We start from the raw sequence: 22,553 nt of genomic DNA, 5'->3' as shown, positions 1-22,553 counted from the left end.
TTGTAGTTTGCATTTGCTCTTCACAGTAGCAACCTCTCGAGGGCTATATAGACTGATATCTAAACATGAACGGACTGGGGCCAGGGGCCAGGAAGCCGTGCCCTCAACCCTTCTGTTTTAAAATAATTATGATCAACAGTCTTTCCAGTTGTATCGGACAGTGAGCGTTTTCTTTTCTAGCTATGAGGCGATCGAGGCTGCGCTCTCCCTAAAACACCGTATTCCTTTGTTGAACACACCACATGGACGCCTATTGTGCGTGTAGGCTGTACCTTATTCAGTTGTAAAAATTTGCACAACAAAAGCGACAAAAACAACGACAACATTTTTAGTCATACCCAACATTAATTACATCAAGTTAACTAATAATCGCAACAAATTTCAAAAGCATACTGGCTGCCCTGAGTAACGGGTTAGAGGAATTTTCTCCCCCAGCAGTCTGTAATACAGCTACCACTGAATCTTTGCAGTGGCGACTTTATATTGATCGACGCTCAAGGCGATCGCACGTTTTTTGCAAGCGCAATTCAACATGGCTGGGAAATTAACAGCTATTGACATTTGCATTTGACAGACGTAGATTTTTCAGGAAGGCCCTTGTCACCTCAGCTGCACTACAAGGGATCGATTTGAAACGTGTTAATGGCTTGTTGTCAATATCTGCAAAAATAACAGTGGTAAAAACGGCGAACGAAGTCAATCTCTGCTTTGTACCATAACGAAGTCGATGTTATACGTGGCGAAAGTTTGTCACAAGGTGTTACAGAAAAATGTGCCCTTTGCTGTATACGGGAAATAAACTGATTACTTGTTAACGAGGCAGGATTATGACTGAGATAAGGCCAGAATTTCGAGTTAGTTTCAAACCCAAATCCCTTGGGATCTCAGTTAAACTGAATTTGTTTTGCCCATGTAAGATCATTGCTTTTTTGTAGTAGAACTAACGGTTTGCCTTTCCCTGTGAAAACCTTATCAGCACTAGAGAACGCAATTCCAAGTCATTTTGTTAAATCTGTCAGAAGCAAGCGAATAAAAATCGAGATAAGGTTACAGACCGCTAAACTAATTAATGCATTTAATAACCCTTCACTAAGTTTTGAGTTTTTATCGAGACAACACCACTACAGTATTTGCATCGAGCCTGAAACGATGGGTTTGTAGGAGGAGTAGAGCGGTATATAGTAAGTACAAACAAGTTTATTTATATGGAACATCATTGAAAACAAAGATAACGTAAAAGAGAAAAAACGACAGCTTGATACACAAGATTGTCTTTAAGTCCTCTTCTAAAAAAAATAATGCATTCATTATCGAGGTTTGAAGGGAAGGTTTTCAATGCTGGGCTATTTTGCAAGTGAATCAGTTTACTTGTAGCGCATTGCGTTGAAAAACATTTCGTTATTTCCAAATACATTTTTCCCCTGAAGGTTAAATTTAAAATAAAACGTATCAGCTTTTATTATCTACTTCGTTATAGCCTTTAGTTAGCTGAGAAACTGAGACGTCATTCTGTTATCCGTTGTACTGGTATATTCACCTGCGAACGAAATTACAAAGCGCATTATTTAGTTTATAGCGAGTTTGCAGGTAAAAAGTACTTTGAAACCCTATTGTGTATTATATATCAACTTGAAAAGAAATTTACTTTGCAACCGATAAAAAAAAAGAAAAAAAAAAATGAGCAGAGAGTTTTTTGCTTTATTGAGAATTTATTTTGGATTTTCCTTTTGTTCTTTTGTAGTGGCTGTAGTAGCTTTTTTTTGTGACTATATTTCGGAACCTTTGGCTTTTCATTATATTATTAGTAGTTGTAGTAATAGTAATTTTCTCTTGATTTTCTATCCCACAGGTTTTGTCTCTAGTCAGCCTCTTTTTTAAAAAACTTCGGAGGAAAAACGAAAGGTTAAAACTGAAATTCTTGAATCTCTTTTTCAAATTAGCTTCTATTTGCTTTTGGCTTTAAAGGCAAACAACAAGTGAATGTGTGTCTCAAATTAAACAAACGTACGCCCACAAATAGATCATGCAAAGCTACACCCAAAAGAATCAAAATATGTAATTCTGGTATCCCTGAGCTTTAAAAAACCAAAACTTCAAAAACGGTCCACACAGAATGATCAACTCGTCCAGGAGAGAAGATTCAAGAATTCCAAGCACAACTGTTTTTCTTGTCAAAACGTCCGTTTCCTCAAAAATACATGCGCCTGCGTTAGAAAACCTTCCAGAAATACATCGAGACGACGGGCTCGCGTCGGTGACAGCAAAGTCCTCCAGTTTTTAGAGATATCTCTGAATAAAAAGGATTTGAAGGCGGCGAGGCACGTAGCAAGGCTTTGTTTGTTTTTATGAATTGAGGGTGAAGTTCAGTCGGCGAGCAATGAACATTTCCTAAAGCGAGAAAATGTGTAAGTCTTGAACAGATAAGAACGGGCATGATGAACTTCACAATTTCCGCCATTTGCCTGTTTGGTAATTTATGATGTTTTCCTTGCTTAGAAAAAATAAGCACAAAAGGAAGGAAAACAATGAGAGGGATAAGACAGGAACAAGGTTATCAAAAACGGGAAAACAAGGTGTCAAATAGATGATAGCAATTTGAATGAACCAATCTAGATAAAATGGATAACATGGATGAAGTTACCAGGGAAAGCACTATCTGTTCCAAGTTATGGCAGTCATAAGAACTATGTTTTGTTCCGTTTTCGCAGAACATACTTTTTACGGCTTCAGTGTCGATAGATTCATTAATTTATTTTCATATTTATTAATTTATTTTCATCAGCCCTCCCATTAAACTAATCATTGAATTACATCCGTTGAATTCACGTTATTCCCGGCCGACAGAGAGGTGAAGAATTGGTTGCCAAGGACATCGTGTTGACAGCTCTTTTCTTTATTAGTCCCCAGTTTAGCATAAAGTTATTATTTACATATAATTTTTCCATTTTTCTTTTCTACATGGAGATTTATTTTCAAGCTTCTTTGAATATTTTTGTAATCCATCGTCAAAGATGCCAGACGGCATACTTCGAAATATCTAAGATCAACGTATCTTCGCGCAGTAGCACATCCTAATTCATATTCCCCTACCAAGCCTCTTTATTCATAAGAAGTACTGAGTGGATGGCCTTATTGATCAGGATGTAAATACACTAACTTTGAAGATTTTCGCAACACCAAGTTCCATTCCCATTACTTTCAATATCTCCATCACTTCTCAGGACCCTGAGAGAGAAAGACGTGACGTGACAAAAAAGAGCACGTTCTGGCTACGACTATTACAGTAATGACGTCAGTAAGTCGGTCAGAAAAAAAAAATCAGAATGAGACCATGTTTTAATTGTTTTGATATTTTCTTACTTTTTTTGGACTGACAAGCTTAGCACCACAATTAGTATCTTGCTTATTTGTTTATTTGTTTTGCTTTCATGATTTTCGCATATGTTGGAGATGTTGTAATTTTCAATTGTTCTGGCAAAAGACCAGAGATACGTTACATTTTTTTTTTCTAAAGATTTACACGATCTCTTGCCAGCTGGGAGGAAATTTTTCTTTTACGAGGATATGAACCTATAGCAGCAATACGGCGGAGTTTATTTTCCGGTTCCTATCTACCGGGTAGATAAATATGGTAAAACCTTTCAGCTTAATCTTATGCGCATCGATATTGGTAATTTCCATTTTCTAAAAAAAAAAATTTCAATACGTTGCTTTTTCTGCGGATAGCACCAATTTTAAATTTTAATTAAGTATGAACGCAATCCAACCACTGTAAACGAAACCTGTGTAGTCTGAAATATATATATATTTATCTAAATATGCAGGAACGTCGCTCTGCCATTGCTCAGGTCTAGTTATATCTATGTAGGTAAAGGTAGGTATTACAACATAATGTGACAAAAATTAATTTTCTTCTCGTCAACAGAGAGCAGTTGTTTAATTAATGGTCTGACAGATAGCTTTCAAACTAAATACAATTTCGTAGTGCGCGAGTAAAGGTTAAGGAACATTTCATCTTCGTGAATTAATTAACCGTGCCTAGGTAACGGTTGAAAAGATGGGGAAAAGTAATTATCTAAAAACAATCATGATCCCTTTATAATTTTCATGTATTTTGTTATGGAAATTTTTTTTTTTTCCTATGTTGGTTATCTTGTAGCATACCTTTTACTCTAACGTCATTTGGTAGTGAGATTTTTTTTCCATTTTGGCTATCTTTTAACTATTCTTTTTCAAAAGAATACCATGCAAATGAACCAGAGAAAGTTCCATTAATGCGCACGTTAAAAAATTTAATATGAAATGCTTTTTAACTGGAGTATTGGTTTTGGCGTATATTATTCAAATTGGAGTTCCACTTCTTTGCTAAATATACGTATGGCCAGATCAGAGTTATGAATCTTACCCCTTGAGCTTTCAAACGTTTTGCTCTTAATTCGCAAAGAAGAGTTGTTAAGAGTTATTATTGGAACAGAATATTAGTCTAACACACTAAAGTGAGTTTATCATGAGGAAATGGGTCGAGTTCCTTTGTTTTTACAACGAAAAGATTTCAAGGAAATTAACATCACAAAACAAAGTAAGTGTCCAAACAAAATGTCATCTGAAAGTAGGATGTTGCCATTTCATTGCGTCAGCATGATATTATCTCTGTGACTGAAAAACGCGATCACGTTCTATATCAAACTCTTAATTTTGCTCTGATCCAAGGTGAAATAGTCTTCTACATTCTAAAGCAAGCGAAAACTCAGCTAATGAAAATGGATGGAGCTGGAAGGATTTGGCTGCTGTTTGCTACACTAATTGTCCCTCTGCTTTCCTTGGGTGAGTGAAACAACCTGTGAGTGAAACCTTATTACTACCTATAACAAACGTTCGGTGATATTAATTACTACAACATTTTAATGAACTCTGCAAAGAAATAATGGATGAACAACCAGCATGTTAACGCTCGCATCAAATATACTTTTCTTGCTAAATATGTCATCGGTGGTCAATGTAGAAATCTAAAATTTCCCTTTTAATGGATCAATAAAAGGCATTTTAAACATTTTTTTTTGTTCGCGTGGCTAAAATCCATAATCTCTCTCTAGAAGTGCAAAACCGATCGAGTCCATTAAGACTTTTTTTTCTAATTTTCTTTTTATTATTATTTAATAATAATAATTACTTGGACTTCTGCGTTTTAAAATAACGGTAAACGAGGCTGTAATATATTTTAGCTAACTCGGTTTTGTTATTGCATGAGAGAACTCGCGAGTTGATGCAATCACAATTTCTTTTTCCTTAAAAGGTACTTCCTGCCCTTTGCGAACAATATTAGTGATTACTACATCTTTCTATTTAAGCAGCTCAATTTGATTTAAATGACGGAATATATTTGCATAAGGTGGTGAGAGCAGTTATCGTTTAATCTTTGTTATTACTACGCTAATAACACAACTGAAAGGATCAGGAGATGTGATCAATCTGTACGACACTAACATCGCTAGTCCAATATGTTTCACATATTACGTCATCCAAGCCTTCTTTATAGTAACTTCAACAAGTCTACACACGGAAAATTTGAAAACTTCTACAAATGCCTGTTCGTTACGTTTGCCAAACGCGGTTATTGCAGAGCAGGTTTTTGTTAGGATTAATTGAGCTCATTGGATTGAAAAACCTTTTCTTTTGTTCTCCTTGTTTTAGTTCAGTGGTTTGATACTTTCGTGTCCACTGGACATTCAAAGTTTATATATTCAATCTCTTATCAAATCCGCCGTGTGCCTGGAACCGTAAAGGAACAATATCGACTCTCTTCCCTTTTAGCAAGTGGCCTCTCTGTACTCGGTTTGCACTGCGAGTACCTCGACGTAGACACGTATTTTCTTGTAAGGGTTTTCCTGCTTCTAGTTAATAGCCAGGCAAATATTTTTTTTCTTAAATTATAAAGAAAGCTCAATGTAAAAAGAAAAAAAAAACCTTTCAAAGCGAGAAAAGCATATTAGTGCGAAAGCTCTCAATAAAATAAAAAGTCAACAAATGTAAAAATGCTCTTCCTTGAGTTTGCTATAGTGTTTGCAATCCATGTTGTTCTAAATAAGTATGGGTGTACAATTTCGTGTGTCATGATCGTAAGCTTTTGTTATGCATTATTGTTCTTTAGGCTCAGTTTAAAAGACTAACTTGAAAAATAACACTGTTAAAGCATTTTTTACAGAGTATTGTCCAGCGGTTTCAAACTTTGGGCTTCAATGGCCACGAATCGCCCGAGGAGAAAATATCACCAATGATTGCTCGGCAATAAATTCTTCCTGGACAGGTACGCGCAGAAAGTTGTTATCGTTTCTTTAAGAGGATAAAGAGACTATAGGTGACACTTTTTCAACGCCTTTTATAAAAAAAATCTGTTACTTCCCTTTTTCAACTTACTTTCTGTAATGCCCTATATTACGTGTGGCAACGAATCTTTGCAAACGAAAGCTATAACAATATAACGGACTTTATATTGCGCTCAGGCATGGCATACATTTCTTTGTTAGTCTGGGGTCCCATATTTTTATGAGTTTGCAACGGGTTCGTATAAAACTTCGTAGATTTACTAAACTCGGTAAGATAAATTGAACTATGAAGGTGATTTTTTTTCTGTTTATTTGAAAATTAACCAAAAAAAACAGTTGATAGGTCCATTCAATTAATTAATTGTAATTACTTTTACTCTGAAGATGACGAATGTCCTCGAAATGTGTCTGTAAAATGTTTTAATTCCACAACTATGCAGTTCCTGACCGTTGAGTCGCATTAATGCTAAACCATACTCCTAAATTCTTAATGCAGGTAAACTTACCGCCAGATGTATGAAAAATGCAGCTGGAAATGTTACATGGAATTATCTACAGGGTTGTGGATGTGAGCTACAGACAGTTCTTCTACACTACCAAACGCAGGTTTGTCGATCAGAGCTTTAACGAACACAATTCCCTTTAACCTCGCATATGTATAGGTTATTCTAGCCCCCCCCCCCCCCCCCCAAAAAAAAAATGTTGCAAAAATAACTTACGTTTCTCTATGTAGGTGGCATTTGCTTCGACCCCTCTCCTCTGAGTCATTCGGAAAGAACGGAGGGCCCATAGACAGAGCAAAATTTACCTGTATAAACTGTCAATGTGAGGTCATTACCTAAGAAATGTCACAAAGCTTTTATAACTCAATCTTAAATTCATCTAGGAAGGTAAGAGGCGCAATTGTTTGAAACAATGTGGTTTCAGTGCTAAGATCATTTTATCAGCCCTTACTAGTTATAATTGCTTTTAAGCGGGTTAGTGGTTACCTGGCGACATTAAAAAAAAAAAAAATTGAAAATGGTGGATCTAAGATGGCCGTAGTGTGGTATTATGACAAATTTCTTACGTCATATGACGTAAGCATACACTTTATCTGCACCCTCCAAGGAAACATTTTAGACTAAAATACATCCACCCAGGTTCAATGACGTAGCTTCAGTGCGTTGCATAGAACTATAATTTTTGGGAGTCCAGCACTGATGGTGATACGAGACACACCAAATGTTTTCAACAGGGAACATTATTTAAGAAATAGAACATATGTAGAAACACGAGAGGAAGCTCAGGAGAACGAGAAATGCTGTGGGAACACGAGACGCGGGCGAGTGTTTCCACAGCTTTTTCGAATTCTCCCAAACTTTCACGAGTGTTTCTATAACTCGATAGAAACACGGAGAACATATTTTCTATTTCTTTTAGAAAACACCGCGACGAAAAAAAGAAAAACAACTTGATAACTTTGATTACCAAAATGTAAATTCTCTTTCCACGCGCCATCATTACGTCAACAGGTCGTGCTTGTTCTGTGTTTCTATCGAGTTAAAGAAACACGATTTTCAACCAATCAGCGCGCGTATTATCTTAGGACTGTTTTCTAACTCTTAATAATTTCCATATCATTAACGATTGCTCTTATTTGTGCTCTAGGCATCCCAAGTCAACATGGCTAACTTTCTGGAGATCGTCAAAAAGCTTGAAAATGCTTACAAAGACTTCATCAATCAGAAAATATATTTGGCTCTTCTGTCGACGGTAAAGAATTCCATGTGCAAGAGAAGGCCATTGCGTAAAAGCGCGGAATGGGATAAAATACAGAAATATTGTCAGGTACATTTAATTATAGGTATTATTCGCCTTAACTACATAGTGAAATGCTAAACACACAAAATTTGAAGTAATTAAGGCTCTCCCTCAATAATTTCTCGGGTGAATATGCGAAGAGAAAGAAGCGAACAACCAATAGTAATAACACGAAACACTAGCTGGATAGTATCCAACATTTAATGTATTTTTAAACTAACATCTGAACTGTTTGTTTGCTTCTTTATTCGTTTGTACGAAATCTAGCTGTTATTTTATTTTATTTTGCGAGCTCTAGACAAGGTCTATATGTGCACTTCCAGTTCTGAAAATATTTCCCTTAAAAAAAATAAAAGCTTTGTTTCAAAAGCTTTTCGCACCATTCAAAAAAATTCCTTATTTGCCCATAAAAGGTGTTTGGCGTGCAATTTTGCATCCTTCAAAAGTTCTTACTTACGCAGTTGAAGTAATGCTTTTTGAGTTACAAATTGAGGGCCTCAAAAGCCCCCCTCTCCTTCCCCACACACTCTCTCCCCTCCCCGCAACTCAAATAGAAATCAAAAAAATCAAACGTAAAATATATACCTGTTTTCTAGTTTTCAGCGATTTTCTTAGCCATCGTTTTTGGCTTTATTGTTTTTGTTTGTTTGTTTGTTTGTTTTTCTTGCAAGTACTCATAATTTTAGAATTGAATACTATATTAGCAAAATTAAACTATTTTTTAATTCACCAGATGCGTCCAGACGATTTTTGGGGAAGGATCCTTTCTGATCACTTTAAAAAGCAATTTTGCCAGAAAATTGCAACGGCAACGTAAGTACTATTTATATTTGAGAATTTTAAATTTTGCTTTAAGAACAAACAGCCTTGGCTAGAATATTAGTATATATATTTATATATTTCAGGTCACTGTTTTCTTTTCCTATAACATTCCTTTATACAAGCAGAAAAATGGGTCAATTGTCTTATTTTTTTTGCTAGATTATTATTTTTTTTAATTTCGTTATGTATTTGATAAGAAGGAAAAGATCGAGATATTTATTGAAAATTCTCTACTAGGGGCAAGTTCTTTGCATATGGAATATCATCATTTGAAAAATATACTAAAATGGCTTCTTGAATCCTGCCCAATAAATGTGGTCAGGTCGACGAAATATGTTTAATAGCAGAGCTCCGGTGGCCCGAAGGGCCGCCAAGCGGAGCCTCATACTCATATGGGAAAGAAAGAGAAACCCATGAATGAATTTTCTCGTGGTTCTTATGACTAGCGGTATTGCTCGTGTGCGTGTACGCACGACGACGACGACGACGACGACGGCGGCGGAGTTGCCCAACATGGCGTCATACTCTAGCCAATAGGTTGACAGAGACATGCACCCTCGGTTTGTAGCGTAACTCTTTGATATTGGACATCCATGTTATGGTCTATTGCCATCTGTCAAAACAAGGTATCCGCTGACCAGTATCACGTGGCCATATCGCGGGCCAAGTTAAAAGCTCATCGAGGTCACGTGCTTTTTTGAAGTTAACCGCTGACTAAGTGCTGGTTTCGATTAGATCGCGGGCTCATGTCAGGTAAAGGTGTTATGGTACCCTCATATGGACCAAAAAGTTTGTTTAAATATGGCGAGGAAAGATCAATTGTGTGCTATTGTACTCAAGAAGAGAAATTAAATTTCTAGTGTTTTACTCAAAATGGTTGCTATGGAAACCAGCCACAGCCTTATGAGGAGGTATTTTACAGTATTGACGCCAACACTTCCTGCTCTTTTACAAAACAAGATTTGACTGTCAAATAAGCATATCGTGTAGTTTTCTGTTTTGTTCCGTACAATGAACCTAAGTTTTGACAGTTAACTCTTATTTCAGTGCTTTTCACAGGCTTTATTTGGAAATAACTTTATTTTTTACCACACCCGGTGGATAAATCATCTCATGTCACGTGACAGACGTTAAAATGTCACGATTTTTTGGTTTATAACATCACGACACTATTGGTCTTTGATGAGCCCAAGTTTCGGGAATTCTACTTAAAAACCTTGCAAAGTAGAAATGTTGGCGCGAAGTCAGTCGGTACAAAAGTAAACTTTTGAGAAAAATGCACTTTAAGTTTCTTACACGAAGTATTAAGCATTTAACGAGCCACAAATAGCGGGTGGGGTGCAGATTGGATCTCGGGGGAGGGGGTGCAATGGTTGTTCTATTTTGTAAAAAGATACCGCAGTTGTGGGAAATATTCCTTTTCATAAGGAAAATGAATGAGCCTGTGATGGCAAAGCTTTTCACAACTAATCATACCAATGGAGTTGTTCATGTCTTTAAAGTTTTTACTAAATAGTTTGGTTCATATTTGTTAAAACTAAACTATATTTTTGGTCACGTTCTTATAGCAAGCAGTCGTTGCTATGGCCGTTGCTACGTGAAAAAACTTATATTACTGAGTACTTTCCTTAAATTTCACACTCATCTCGAAGAAAATTGGGCAAGATCGTTTCAGAGTTTTTTTTTTTTTTTTTGACAAGTCCTCAAAGGTCTTAAGTCTGGTATTTCCAAGAAATTGAATTTTTCATGAACATCGCCATATTCTAGGGTACCATACCCCCTTAACTTGCTAGCCGGGATGCTCGGAAGTCGGTTAACGCTAACCCAGGATTATAAAAGTTAACCGAAGTATAATTTTTCTTGTATACAAACGTTTTTCACTGCTTTTTGTGTATTTTGAGGACCTTGAGATAATTGAAACTCAAAACAGAAGGCCAAACAACAGAAGTGGAAAACTCCACCGTAAAGTTTCAAAACTCAAATTAAAATTTTCGCCTATCTTGGGTTAACTTAATCGGGCTTTGAACAACCCGGCCAGAAGCTCCCCTTTTAGGCTTGGCTAAATTTATATATTACTCTTTGGAGACTTACACCGGAACTTCTTTTCATACTGTAATGCAGATCGAATCTACATACTGGTTTAGTTATAACATCTTATGAGGGATCACGACCTAAACCAAACGCTGAAGGGGAGGCAAACGTGGAGCTTGACGAATCTTCTTCTCAAGACAACAGGACACAAGTAAATTCGCTATTCACACTTTTAGTTACCTAGGGATAATTGGAAAGGATCGACTTGAATCAACTCTGCTTTAATTGATAATGCATCCGAACGTTGTCAGTCTGCCACATGAGCGTGCATTTGTGAAAGCATAAGTCAGGTGTCTTAAATCTAGATTGTCCCAAATATCGACAAACTAAATCACTACTTGGTAAAGTTCTCGTTGAATCATGCTGAAATATGCCAGAGCCACAGTAGCAGAGTAGAATAGCAACGAAGGTGGAAGGATTGACGCCATGAAAAGCCATATGAATCCGCGATTGAATTTTGAATAACAACATTATTATTTTCTCCACATCACCACCTGAATTCAAGGCATCAAAAACAAACCCTAGACTTCAGTTGGTTAATGCCGGACGGTTTGACTGTGGGCTCACTGACTGACTGCTGACTGGCTGACTGAACGACTAAATGAATGAATGAACGAACGAACGAACAAAAGTACGAGCAAACGAACGAAAGAACGAAGAACCGTTTCCACTGTAGTTAACGATCCCAACTCCGTTTGCACTCTCAGATGGTGAATGACACTCTAGCAAGTGTGACTTCTGGTGGCTGCACAGTGACCAGTTATTACATGGTATGTAATTATGCTTTTTGCTGTTGGTTGGTTTTTGAGTTCAACCGGTGTCATTATAATAAGAATTACGCACGCTACTCATCTGGACAAAAATACGATAATATATATAATTCATTTTCAAACAATTAAACATGATGGGTCAGTTTTATATATTTTAATTTCTTTTCAATTTGACATCATCAAATTTTTGTATAAATGCTAACACCTAACTATAAATAACTCCTAAAGTTATTTTGGTAACAAGCTACCTCTAGTCCAAATCATGACAGCGTAAATAGGCTCAATTAGTTATTAGCGTAGAGTTTATGGTACAAATACACTTTAATTGTTGTAGTTGTTGTTCTTAATTCTTGCGTCGGTGTTTCGAGAGACGGTATCTTTGTGAATGTAACCGAGAAAAGTAGCGAATAACCAAGGCTTACATCATATCTTAGAGCTTTCAAAATGATGTGATTGTTCTTGATTGGGGTCATTCTTTTATGTTACAGGTTAACGGGACACTCGTGATAAAAGCCAAACCAACTTTGACAACGACGGATAAACACAGGACGATAAAAGAACGTCTTGAGATGGTTTTGATCTCTATTTCACTTGTGGCGATAATCTGTTCATTGACAATACTTTCATGTTTAAGGTAAACATGAATTAGTTGACCACTTGCGCGCTTGTTTGCTTGATTGGTTGTTTGGTTGGTAGTTTGGCAGGTTGGCAGGTTGGTAGGTTAGCAGGTTGGCAGTTTATTATTATTATTCATAGTTAGATATTTTTAAAATCATTGTGATTTATATTTTAATTGTTTAAGGGAGGGCCACGAGTTTATCAGTCAATGACTGTAAAGTGTTTTTACCCTCATTAAATAAAGTTACTTACTTACTTACTTACTTAGTTTGGTAGGTTAGTAGGTTGATAGGTTGGTACGTTCGCAGGTTAGTAGGTTGATAGGTTGGCAGGTTAGTAGGTTGATAGGTTGTAAGGTGGGTAGGTAGGTCGGTTCGGTGGTAAGTCGGTTCGGTGGTAAGTCGGTTCCTTGGCTGCTTGTTGCTTGCTTGATTATTGCTTGATTATTGCTTGATTGCTTGCTTGCTTCGTTGTTTGCTTGTCTGCTTGCTCTTTTGAATGATTTGTTTGTTTGTCTGTTTGTTTGTTGGCTGTTTTGGATGTTCTTGTTGTTGCTGTTGTTGATGATGAATGGTTATTAATTGAAGGTAAAGTAACGCAATGTTACAATTGATTTCAGATTTTGCATGCCTCTGCATTAGTTTTTAAGGTAAAGCAACGGCACATCTTTGAAATCACAATAATTTAGATTCCGTTCTCTTTTTGTCTACCCCACTCGAGGATACAGTCAGCGCAGAATTCTGAAAAGCTGTTTGTACACAAAAGCCTTCTCATCTCTTGGGCTCTTGGATACGCAGTTTACATTGCGGATGTGATAGCTTTCAACAACAGGAAAGAATGGATAGTAAGTACACACCGTATACAACTGTTCGAAATGCCTCGCCAGGTCCAAACAAAATTTGGTGATGACAATTTTAATAACTGAGTTACCTAGCCGGGATTAAGTACCATGTTCGGTGATCTCTTGTTGTAAGGGGTACGCGACAAATTCGTCGAATATACTTTTCCAATGAAGTAAAGATGGCAAACTGGTCTTCTTTAATCTTAGACTCTCGTAAAGCATCGAAAAACAAAATGTCAAAATCCCATTAGCTCGGGAAAAAGAAGTCCATGGCTTCCATCATTGAGTTTCATGACAAATTTTCTTTTTTCAAATGAACGCTATTCATTTCTCTTTAGTGGTGGGCATAAGGAAGAAGCAGTACTTATTGTCTTTATTCTCCATTCGCTATGGCGGCATTAAACACAAAATGTATTAAATACCCGTTCTCTTTACAGATTACTAACCGGTCCTCTCAATCTTCATCGCAAAACTCACTCTAAGTGGTTTAAAGTAGGCTTTCAGTGTCACGAATTCTTAAGAACGAAAAACTGTTCTCAGTTAGATCATATTTAATGATATTAAGAAAAACTAATGACATCATTTTCAAGTCAAAAAGATAAGAAATAAACCATCAGAAAAAGATTAACATAACAATTTTTTTTTTTTTCCCGGCAGTTTTTTTCTTATCTTTTTGAACTTTAGAATGGCGTCATATTTGTTTTAAATGAAACTCATGTTATAAATTATTAATTAAATTATACAAGACGCCACAAACGAAGCCTTTAAAATCAGAATGGTCAAGAGGCAACCTCGTATAAATTTAACTAAATTTCTAAATCCGCAGGCTGCCTGCACAGCGATTGCCGTTGTGCGCCATTTCTTTCAAACAGCAGTCTTCACATGGATGTTAGTGGAGGCAGTGAATCTCTTCATAAAGCTGGTTAAAGTGATATCAGCCAAGACCTTTTATATGACGTACCTTGCCATTGGATGGGGTAAGTAACTCTGGGGAGTTTTTTAAAGTTTACAGCAAGTTTATCTGAAAAGGAAAAAAAGCGTCAATTGACAATAAGAGCAATGGTATTTAAAAGAAGGACGCATATCGAAATAATAAATGCATACGTGTAGAGTAAATGGTATGTTAGGCTGCAATAATTTGTTTCAATCTGACAGTCTTATTGTGTTTAGCCTTTTTTTCTTAATATCGCACGAAAAACCACCACTGGAATTTTCTACGTGCAAAAGCTTAAGGCTCGATTTGATACTAAGAGTAAGTAAAATTACAGTCGACCTCCGATAACTCGAAGCCTCGCTAACTCGAACCTCGGGCTAACTCAAACTAAAATCGATTTCCCCTGGATTTCCGTCATACATATACTGTAATTTTACCCTCGGTAACTCGAACCCCCGATAACTTGAACCTCCCGCTAACTGGAAGCAATTTCAGTTTCCCTTCAGGTCATTTTCTATATAATTTTACCCTCGATTACTCGAACCATGTCTGTCAATACGCGACATGTACAAGTCAAAATAAACAGTGTACTGTATCCAAAGCATTAAATTTATTTTGAAGCAGACATGTGAACTTTTTCCTTTCTTTTACATTACGCAAACCGTGTCAGTTCAGTTCAGGTTCCGCTGGTTTCACAAAGTGTTCCTTCTTAACTCCTTTTTCCAAACGTCGGTCAATTGTTCTCAACTCCCGATAACTCGAACTCCCAATAGCTCGAACCTTTTTTTCAATTTCCCTTGAAGGCTCGAGTTATCGAAAGTCGACTTTATCTTGGGATGCTGCCCTCTTGAGAGACAACAGGCAGCTAATATATCGATCTAGCGTTAACCGAGAACCTGATAGAAAGTGATACTTTTAACAAGGCAGTTATTTCTTTCAGGCATCCCAGCTCTGATTGTCGGTATAACGGCAGCTGCAAGAACCAAAACATACGACATGAGCCAAGACATGATTGAGGACATCTGGTGTGGATCAATTAAATTCGCTGCAAAAGTGGAGAGAACCAGGCATGTGCTTGATAAAGTTAAAACAGAACGAGAGTAACAGTAGAATTGGGAAGAACAGTCTATACATGTATACCTTTGTTTCCTTTCGTTTTTGTGTCGTTGTTGTTTTTGTTTTCTTTTTTCTTTGTGCTTGTTTCGTTTTGTTTACTTACTTTATTTTGCAATGATAAACAAACTTATCAATTTGTCGTGATATTCACAAAGAAGATAACGGCTTTTAAAGGGGAACCGCGGCACTATCGTGAGTAAGAATGATCTCAAAAAATCTAGAAAAGTTAAAACCTCAAAGACATTTCTGGTGATGGAAGCTTAAATACAATGATGTTTTTTTTTTTTTGGTTCAAAATAAGTGTATAAGTGCATTGAAGCTATAAAAGGAGTAATGATCGAAGCGTGACAAGGTTTTCATGTCAAATTGTAAGGCCCCGTCCACAAAATGGCGGAGTAATTTGAAAACGGAGATTTCACTCTGAAAACGCATCAAATGTGTTCGGTTCACACTACGTCGGAGGAATTTAAAAACGCAACAATCACTGGACACTCCGCATTCGAGTATGAGGAAACCTCGGGGAGGGAAATACCATGATGTTTCCGTCCAAACTAAAACGCAAAGTCGGCGTTTTCAATTTCCTCCCTTTTCGTAACTGATTAGTGTGAACAGTAGGCCTCACCTGGGAAATCAAGCTCCGCTTTCAAATTTCTCCGTCGTGGTGTGGAAGGGGCCTAAAATTCTCGACGACTTTAATTATTAAATTCTGTCCTCTTGACCTAGAGAAAGTGATAAAAACTGATAACAACAGGCTGCTCTTCCTTTAACAATTCACTAAGTATCTTCATCCGCGTGTTCTAAAAGCATTTCGTGCACCAGCGAATGTACTCACTCATAATTACAACACTGTTTTAACCAAAACTGCAGCTGCAAAATCTCCGTCGTAGTGTCATTTTGATGCCCATGACAAACTTCAAGTAGTATATCAAACACGAGAGACAGTGTTTCATCGGGATATCCAAACGCCGAGAAGACGACGCGCAGTGCAGTATTTTTGACGAAATTCGAGGTGTTTGGATTGCCGATGAAACACTGTTTCGAGTGTTTGATATATCTTCTCAATCGAAACAAAAACTAAGGAGTAAACGGAGAAGTAAAATCGTCAACATCTATGCTAATTAAGACCGGGTATCCAAACCTACTTCCCGGTTGTGATTTTCTTTGCTTTATCTTGATGAACTATTAATGAGTTTGAGAATTTAACTTCAAACTTCAACACCACCGCGGCCCACCACCGCATAAATGTACCGCTCAATAGCTTTAGTTTGGATGTCAACCTTTGGGGGATTTCAACACGGAATGTAAGAACGTACACTTTGTACAGCACAATAAATGAACCATGTAAAAGAACTCAAGATTAGTTTCGAGATCTAGAAATAAAAACGCTATATTCCGCGTTTACACTCTATTGTATATTCATATAGTTGCTGGTTGAACGGCAGTAAGTGGCTCTATACAGGACCGGTCTTTGCAATTCTTCTGGTATGTATTCTCATTAGATGTAGCTATGCTATCTCTTCCCCTTTCTGATCTTCGCTCCATTATGATCTCCTCATCAGTTTAATTAATAGAGCTGATATCTGATTGTCACTTTCCTTGCAAAGGGTCATCTGAGTAAAATATGATTCTATTGTCGGTTTTTACGTTCTTTTTCACCGGTTGAATGTTCAGTCTTTTGTTCAATTTTAATAACACGACATGTCAAAAGACAAAATCAGCTAAAAGTGACGCGACAGAGCCACTACAAGAAAGTCTATGGGTGCGTTCCTTTGGAGTAATCTGGATCAGGATCAGTGCTCCAAGATCTGTCTGGATCAAAGTGCATCAAAAAAACCGATGAATCCGTGACCAGAGTGGATTCATCGGTTCCTTTGATGCACCATGATCCAGACAGGTCTTGGAGCACTGATCCTGATCCAGATCACCTTAAAGTAACGCACCCATATCTTCAAAGACCTTACAACTTGTTTTCTTTTTACACTTTAATTTACTGTATGCTACTGTTGCAGATTTCAATTTACTGCAATAAGCGAATATGCGACTTCTTGTTTATTTTTTCAGGTCAATCTAGTTTTCTTTGTTATACTGCTTAAAGTTGTGTTTGGAAAAGTGGCCACTAAATACAACAATGACCAGATGATGAAAACAAGGTAAGATATACAGTAAACTGTTCTGTAAAATTAAATGATTCCCCGTTTTGTATGAGCCAAATGGGTATAAGAAAACTTCCCAAAGGTGATCAACGTTTGCTGCTTAAATTGGGTTGATGCTCGCAGAAGGTTCAACTACAGTTGGTTCAAAAGAAGCTTCGTGGTTTTCTTGTCCGTGTAAAAGTGCGACACTCGTTAAGAATTTTTAAAGGAACCCATAGAAGGAACCAAAATTGCATTTTGGCAGGTTCGAATTCATTTTCAATTCTATACAAACTCTTTCTGAAAGGTACGTTGTTCATATTGTACACGTAATGTGCCGGTCAGAAATTAAACAGCTCTAACTAAGGTCCTTTTCAATTTAGCCGACAAACGAAGCGGTACCAAACGCGGTCTTTAACGCCCCAAAATTATGACGAATACTCTCGCCACTCTTATATTCACTTTTTGGGGGCTGGGAGGGGTTAACATATGTTTTAGAATATTATCGCAACTGTGCGGTGACCTTTTATATTTGTAAAAAAAAATTATTTATTCTTTTGTTATTACTCAGCTAATTAAGTCAATTATAATTCAAATCACAGGAAAGGACTAAAGAGTACGGCCGCCTTGCTTCCTTTATTGGGTGTCACGTGGTTATTTGGGTTGATCATAGAGTTTCATGAGGTGTTGGCCTACATCTTTATTTTGTTGACGTCAACTCAGGTTCGTGGAACTATTCCGTACAAGGATGAATAAGCAGTTATAGCAGCTCTCCATTAGCGCCCGTGAATTACCTTATATGCGCTTATAAACGCTAAGTGAATTAGCCCATGATCAGCTCTTGCACCGTGTGTCATTTTTATTTTACTCTAGCTTCTGCTATACGTTAGTGAACTAGACAGAACAGGAATGTCTAGAGGAGTTAAAACTAAAGGCATAAACTTTTTCCTCCATTGGACCTTAACAAAAGGCTTTTTGAGAATTAATTAGAAAAGATAACCTTGATATACGTTTATCGGAGGCAATTTCTTGCACAGAGACGGGTGTATGACCACACTCCAAACACTTCGAAGTTCGTCAAAAATTTCAACTCTCCTCGCGGCGTTTGGAAATGTGGTCAAATACGGTCTTTCATGTTTGATATATTACTTCCTAAGTTTTTCGTAAGCAGCTTGGTCAAGAAGGCTTCATGCATTTGTTACTATATTCGGATTGTTTGATTGTTCTCATACAGGGAATTGTTTTCTGCATCTTCCACTGCATACTGGATGAGCAGGTTTGATCCCCTTTCTACCTTTTAAAAGCCCATGATCCAGGAGTATTGTCCTAAAACATTCATAACCTTTCAGTCATTTCATTTGCCACATGCCAATATGATTCTGCTTCGCAGATTTTACATCAAACAATATTGCTCTTACCATTTCAGGTGCGACGAACAATAAGCCGCAAAGTTAACACGACAATCTTTATACACAAGGTAATACTCCACAAAAGCCGCTCTTTGGTGTTTTCTTGTCTGTGGTTGTGACTCTCGAATGTACGAAGAATGTTTTTACTGTTAACGTTTAATTTGGTATTTTATTGTTTTTTGGTTGCAGAATGTTTCTCCAGGCAGACGAGGAAACGATTACACAATAACCAGACCCGCCAAAATAGAGATGGTCAAGAAACGGAAGCTAAATGAAACAATGGACATTTAAAGAAATAACATGGGTTAAAATGATAGTATGTAACTCTTTTGCTATAAAGCGTCTTAACTCACCTGGTCAGAAACCGAGAAAATTCGCTGGAACAAAAGAAAGTGTTTTCATAAGACATAATTTATAGTCCTTAGGATTGGTTCCGGACACCAACAAAATGGCCACCGTTTCGTTGTTTTGGAACACCAACATGACTGCCGTGACGTCACGTGTAAACCCTATTTTATCATCAACCTTCAATCGAGGACTTAAAGAAATTGTTTGTTGATTATCTCTATTGACCGAAACCTATGCGATTTTAAATGAAGCAACCTGATTGAAACCTCGTTTTTCTTAAACCAAATTGATCAATTACAATGACACGGGACAACGTGATATACATGAAAAGACAAATTTTCTGTAAGTAACGTATATATAGATTACTTCATAGAAAGTGAGACGTACGGATTTGTATTCACGAGTTCCAAAGTTTTTCAACGAGTGAATAAAAATCCGTACAAAGCACTTTCTATGTTGTAATTTGTCTATTATATATATAACGAGAATTAAACATATCCGTTAAATCAGTTTTAGTTTTCCCGATAGCACAAGTTTACACGCAGAACAAGAACAAATTGAAAACTGATCTAAATGACCGAGCATAATAAAAATCAAATCTGTTTTCCAGTCCAGCAACAGGCGGACAAAGAGAGTACACAAGCTTAAATATAATACGGGAGAATTCGTAAATACATAGAGTGAAATCTTTTCGCAAGTCCCTAATCACTCTCAGATTTAAGGTCATTCCCCAGTATTGCATTGCCCATCCTTACTGCGCATAACTTATGGCGTGATTAGCGCGCGCTCGTGCACGCGCATATTGAAAATATGACGGATTTGCCTTGATATTGAGCTCTATCAGTTGGAAAATGGCTCTAGCTCACCAACGAGCACGGGCACCCCAATTTTTTTTTACAGTCATTGTGATCAACTAATCATAAGCTTTGCGTGAGAAAAGACTGATCTAATTTCTATTGCTGAAAATTGAATAAATAAGAAAATAGCGGATACACTGTGGTCTTTTCTATTTTGCTGTCGGTAACCACGTCAAGAAATTTGGTTTAAATTTTTAATCAAGGATTTAGATTTCTGTCTGAATCAAACTTAAAATGTTTATTTGTGTCCGACAAAATGTATTGACTGTAGTTTAATGCGTGTTCTTTTGAGTCTGGGCTCACAAAGATTTTACAATTACTGGGAATGCGTTCTTATAATAAGCATTAAATAATGCCAAAATGAGGCATTTTCGATGCCTCACTGCTCCTTAATGAGCACCCCCCCCCTCCTTTTTATTTGAAAATTGAAGTTATCATATGACAAATATTCAGTGGACAAAGTTTGAACAAAAATCTATTGCAACTTTTATTTCAGAGGAATTACCTTAATCATGTAATGGCGGCGCTTCGCGCTGTACAAAGACAAATTCGGACTCTGACTCACACTGTTTAAATTTGAATGTTCCTCCTTGAATGTTGTTGGCTTTCTGATGTTAAATTTACTTCCTCGGTTTCTTAAATGGCCATTGATTCTCAAACTGAAGTTCTGGCGCTCGAGATGTTGGATATATTCCGCTGCTGTTTTTCCGAAAGTGAACTAAAACGGGAAGCCGAAGCCATGTTCTCGAAACATAAACTTCAAGCGGGCGGTGATTTCAAGACCGCGCTTCTCGGAAGCCATTTGAGTGCTTAACTCTGATTGGCTAAGTGATTCTACTCTGAACGGTGATTGGTTATATTTTCACATGGGAGGAACGCCATACGCGAAGCTGATTGGACGTATCGCTTTTTTCACATGTGGAAATATAGCACATATAGAATTCTATTTGCAAGGTTTATTGCGTAAAATTCTCGCTATATGTACAATAAAAATCTTATTCCAGCTACTAACTGGCCATCTAAATGTGTTCATATTTACGTGGCTTTAAAGCGTGGAATTGTCTTAGGCCGGAGTTCCACTGCAAATAGTTATGTAATGTAGTTCCGAATCTATTACAATAGGTGTTCCATGTTTCATCTCGCGTAATTCGTATCACAGATACACGTAGACAAGGTATCCAACCTTTAAGATTTACCTATTTAAACGAATTCAAAAAGTACGTTTTCTGGAGACGAAAAAAAAAATCATTGACTTACCTGCAATAAAGTGCAAAAAAGTCTGTGGCTGACTGAGTTTTTGGTTTCATTGGGTGATACGTTTTTCTACGAATGCCATTATTGCAATGTCGTGTCGTTTCGAGTCGTTTCGTGTTGTGTGTTTCCTTGCCTTCGTTGCAATGCGTAGTCCAGCATGTTTTGGGAAAACCTGTTGAACACCATGACAACGCTTGACCAAGCCCCATCGTCTCATCCCATGGTCACAGTTAGACTTGACAAAGAGGAATAATACGTGCGGCCGATTCCCTTGTTTGCAGATTCAAAATTTAGGGGCAGCGTGCATAAAAAAAGAGTTGAGTTGATGATTGACTGACTGACTGACTGACTTACTGATTGATTGACTGATTGATTGATTGATTGAAAACTTGAAACATCGGCCTGTAAGATTACGTTTCGCATGAAAACGTCGAGACGCTTGAGCAGTGATATGTAATTGCACTATCAAATTATTTCCAGCAAAATTTTAGGACAAGTCAACAAATTTTAAGTTCCCTGCCTCAAAATAATTTTAAAGTTAGTACCTGGATTCAAAGTTGAGAGACCTCAAAAGCCCACCGCCAGCCCCCCCCCCCCCCCCCCCCAATACCTCCCTTCCCACCTCACGCTGGCTCTGAAAAGCCATGCTAGAGCACAAATTCTATAAGAAAAGGGAAGAAAATTACGAGATAATTTGTGCAAGTTTCGCTTTTTTCTCCACTTATTAACAAAGATGGAAGAGGAGTAACAAACTCTTTTCGTAATCAAACACTGGGGATCTGAAAAGACAACAGGGAAATACATCACTTAAAACTACATGAAACTTCAGACTTTAAAGATCTCGTAGAAAAACAACACGAATGAAAGAAATAGCTGTTGTTGATATAAGATTTTGATAGCAAAGATTACAATCATTTCAGAGAGCATATTATGTAACCTCTCATTAAGAACCTATAAGAGTTCCAACGGGCATATGTGCCGCTGTTAAGAACTCTTGGGGACCGAAACATAAAGCAGTGATTTTGAATTTCAAATTCATTGTCCCCAGAGTGGAAGAAAAACTAGAAATCCAGGTCGAAGTTCTGGGAACTTTTTAAGTTTTTTAGATCAGCTTCGCATCTTACCTTTGAGTTCTGCCTTTAATGCCAGAAAATCATTCACTTCTTTAGGTGATATGTCTGAGAAAAGAAATCAATTGAGTACCAAGCTGTAGACATTTCGAAGCTTAAGCTATT

At 37.2% G+C, this 22,553-nt stretch overlaps 1 pseudogene across 1 annotated transcript; it reads left to right on the top strand.

Annotated features, from left to right (window-relative positions):
• Positions 1–4,130: 4,130 nt before the first annotated feature.
• On the top strand, positions 4,131–21,344 carry LOC110042367 (uncharacterized; annotated as a pseudogene). Its single transcript, XR_016206461.1, has 17 exons — positions 4,131–4,824; positions 6,203–6,304; positions 6,820–6,929; positions 7,974–8,153; positions 8,860–8,939; positions 11,070–11,190; positions 11,747–11,809; positions 12,298–12,443; positions 13,148–13,271; positions 14,095–14,245; positions 15,143–15,269; positions 16,743–16,800; positions 17,380–17,468; positions 18,053–18,173; positions 18,685–18,726; positions 18,877–18,927; positions 19,049–21,344. The product of XR_016206461.1 is annotated as an uncharacterized LOC110042367 (transcript).
• The last annotated feature ends 1,209 nt before the right edge of the window (positions 21,345–22,553 follow it).

The sequence above is a fragment of the Orbicella faveolata genome, unplaced genomic scaffold (genome assembly GCF_042242905.1).
Source record: "Orbicella faveolata isolate gen_17 unplaced genomic scaffold, um_ofav_v1 contig_1, whole genome shotgun sequence".
In the NCBI taxonomy this organism is placed as follows: domain Eukaryota; kingdom Metazoa; phylum Cnidaria; class Anthozoa; order Scleractinia; family Merulinidae; genus Orbicella; species Orbicella faveolata.
Note: the sequence above shows the minus strand (reverse complement) of the source record. Positions and strands in the feature narration are given on the sequence as shown.